Raw genomic sequence first — 4128 nt, 5'->3', positions numbered from 1 at the left:
TGTTTCGTAAAATAACCTATAAAAAGATAGAAGAGCAAACAAGATAAGTATTACAGATGCTTATTAAGCTCATATGAACTTAACACAATACACATTGATCCTTAAGCTAACTTAAACTATTAAATCAATTTCATGATTAATAAGGCACCCTTGTCTTCCTTGCACTTTCACATACATTTCTGTAAAAAAAAAAACTATTATACGTCAAGAATTGATAATGCAAATCACATACATCTAAGCAACAATTTAATATAACAAAACATATGATATCCAATTCATACTCAATTTATTAACACAAATACTTAAGTTCTCTTTCATATCACATTCAAACCATGCTCGTTTTACAACATAATAATTTAATTCATTCAATCTTTCTATTCACACTCAATTCATACGTGTAACAATCAATTCCACATTTAATTTTTCTATTCATTTCGAATTCATTTACTTTTTATTTTTTCCCAGAGAAATATAGCAAATTAACTTCGGATACACGAGACTAAAATTGCTCACATAAGTTGTATAACGATTTCACATTCATTAAATATCACACATCCTTATTTATCATATATTTTATATTGTATGATTTAATACATTTGATGCCAAAAAACTTTAAATATATAACATTTCTAACTAATGTAAAAATAAAAAAATACAAACATATCAAAAATTAATAAAGTAAATCAATACAAACTTTACCTATCAAAAACAACAACCAACGAGAAGTTGAGGCCTATTTTGTATTTCTTGATTAACATCCAATTGATCTAAATCCCAATATATAGTAATTCATTGTCAATTATCAGTGCCAATTATCCTGTACCATCCTATTCAAGGCATATGAAAACTTAATTTCATTTTACACAAGTTTTTTAAAGTTTTGCATTTTATTCAATTTAATCCCTAAAATCGAAACTATCGTATTTTTTACATTTAAGCCCCATTTTTTATTTCTATTTCTATTTCATCCCTTTACTGCCCTCTAAATTTAATAATTATAGAAATTTCATGTAAATTTCAAAATATTTTCATTTTAGTCCCTAAACTCAAAACTAACAAATTTCACTTTACAAATTAATCTTACTACATTTCTAAGCTTTAGATCCTATCATTAAACATCAAAACCCTCAGAAACCATCAATTTAAATATTTTAAAACTTTAACAATTTTACTATTTAATACATGGGTTAGCTAGATTAAGCTGCAACGATATAAGAAATATACAATTTACTAAAAACGGGATTTGAAGGGCTTACCATGCAAGGGACAATTGTCCAAGGCATTCAAAAATGGTGTTTCTATTTTTCTTGATGAAGGAACAGTGACGAGAAGGAGAAAATGATGAATAAACACTTTTTACCTTATTAATTTAACATATACTTAATTTTTTTTAAAACATTACTTAACATAGTCTAAATTAATTAATGTCCCAATCATCCACTACTTTTAAAAAGTGATCAATAAGCATTTTATCGTAATAACCTCGTACATTTTATCGTAATAGCCTCGATTTATAGAAATAAGATCCCAATACCTCAATTTCTAAAACCATTGGCTTTTGAACCAATACACTTGTACGTTGACTAACTTTCCACATAACCAAAATTATTAGACCAAAATTTAGTATAATATCGTAATAACCTCGTAAATATTAATAAATAATATTTACTAACTCAATAATCAGAAAATAGAGTTGTGAAATTATTATTTTCGGTGCCACTGAAAATCAAGTTGTTATAATCAAACTAAGCTTGTTGTTTTTACAATTCGAGATATAATAAACTATGTTGAGAATTACATAGATCTAAAGTTTTGAATTGAAATTTAGCTAAAAAAATAGTGAAATCTGAAACTCAAAGTTAAATCACAGGTTTTAAATGATTTTCAACTTTTTTTGAACTAAATAGAAGAGTTGTAAACTCAATTTAATAGACTGTTAAAGAATTTTGAAGAATTGAGAGTTTTCCCTCATTTAAAGTTCATGCATGATCAATTTTTCAAAAAGTTAGATCCGAGAAATTAGATAATTTTGATGGCTTATATATGTTATGATATAATATTTAGGATGTTTAAAAGAATGTTTAGGGATTATGAACAAGAATTGAGTGGTGAAAGCAAAGATTTTGGTAAAATTAGCTAGATTTTCGATTAAAGAAAGAAGATAACTGATCTGCAGATTTGAGGTTGTTTGGGTGTGTTTAAGACTTTAAATGATGTGTATGTATTTTTTTAATATGCATACAAAGTTTTGGACCCATCGAGAGCCTCTACAAGCAAAACGAAAGGGAAAGAAAAGTAAATTTGAGCTTTCAGCGTTCGAGCGAAAGTGAATCAGTGAGTGATCGAAATTGCTACTTTTAAGCACAATTCATTGAATTAATTTGGAGCTTAGCCTAAACATCTATCCTAATTTTTTATTCTAAGCTTTCTTACTCGATTTATTATTATTGCTTAAATAATGCCTATATGATATGATATCTGGTGCATGTTGAGAAGACATTGCAACTGCTACGTGTATATGATCGTATAAGATATGAGGCTTATTGCTTTTATCCATACAATATGATATCTATATGAACATAAATCTTTGTGCATAATGTGTATGTTTAAAAGTGCATTATAAGCGCCTATGAAAGTGTTATCAATATATGTTAGACGATAAGTGGATATGTGCATAAAACAGTAACTATATGTGTGCATAAATGGATATGTTGGCATTATGGTCTTTTGGAACCATTGGATATCATTGGCATGCCATAGGATTGTGAGTACTCACCTATATAAGGCCCCTAGATATGATGGAGAGATAAAGGGATGTTGAGCTTGACTCCATTCACCGGGATATGTTGGTGTGTTGGAGAGTCTTAGCTATATACTACACTTCATAGGATATGTTAAACTCTATGAGTCATTAGTGTGTTTGGAGATCTTTTTATGCAATATATGATGTTTTCATACATGTTTAATAATCACAATATGCCAATATATTAATATGAAATGCAATGAGATATGCTTAATGCAATGGCATGAATGAATGTTATAGTATGCTTTATGTTAACCTTTGATATTATGGCTTATTTCTGTTAACCTTTGATATTATGGATTATTTGTGGCTTCCATAAACACTCACTGAGCTTGATTAAGCTCACACTCATATATGATTATTTGGAAGAAAAATAACTTGATTAAGGAGGAGAAGTGAGCAAGCAAGTGATACATCCAAGGCTAGTGTTTTGAGTATGTTATGTGGCTTCTAAACTTGCAAAGTTGAAGACAATGTGGGACTATTTTCTAAGATTTAAACTTTACCATTTCATTGGCTTGTAAATGGAAATTAAGAACTGTTTTAAGGACTTTTACACTTGGTTTCAATGCTTGAACAATGTTTGAATGGCATGTTACATGTTATTTAGAAATATAGATGTTTGGAATGCTTAAGAATGGTTGAAAATTGGTATAAGTATTACAATGGTATGGTTTAGGTTGAGACAAGTTTAAAATAACCATTTGGTATAATTTAAACGATTAAACCATTGCACTTAGAAATGCATGAAATGCAAATTTGGGTATGCTGAGTAATTGAATTGTGGTTTTAGGATTGCATGTTAGCCTAGCTAATTGCTTAGGGTGTCAAAATTAGTGATTGAAAGATCTAATTTATTTGAGCATGTTTTAAATGTTCTATTTATGCTATATGATATGTTAGAAGTAAGAAATTGGTGTAAGAGTACAAAATGGTATGTTTGTTATTGAGCCAAAATGGTAAGTGCAGGTTGCAAGGTTGTTTCTGCAGAAATTGTAGGCAACGTCACGGTGACGTTTGTATGATGTTGCAATGAGAGATCAATGTCAGAATGCCCTTTTTTGTGTCTTCATGGCATGACTCACAGTGTGTTTTGACATGTTTTGTTATCATTGCAATTCAATCCTGATTTTTGAGCAATGCAATTAGAGTCCTTATATGCTATGAAATGTTATGAAATTTTGCATGGATAAGTTTTCATGTTTAATTTGATAATTTTAATTCCAATTTTTCAAAAAGGGGTTTTCTAAATATTTTACTAAATTTATGATTTAGTCCTTAAACATTTATTTTAAAATTAAACGAGGTTTACATATCAGCTTTGG

The sequence above is a fragment of the Gossypium arboreum genome, chromosome 2 (genome assembly GCF_025698485.1).
Source record: "Gossypium arboreum isolate Shixiya-1 chromosome 2, ASM2569848v2, whole genome shotgun sequence".
Taxonomy (NCBI): domain Eukaryota; kingdom Viridiplantae; phylum Streptophyta; class Magnoliopsida; order Malvales; family Malvaceae; genus Gossypium; species Gossypium arboreum.
Note: the sequence above shows the minus strand (reverse complement) of the source record.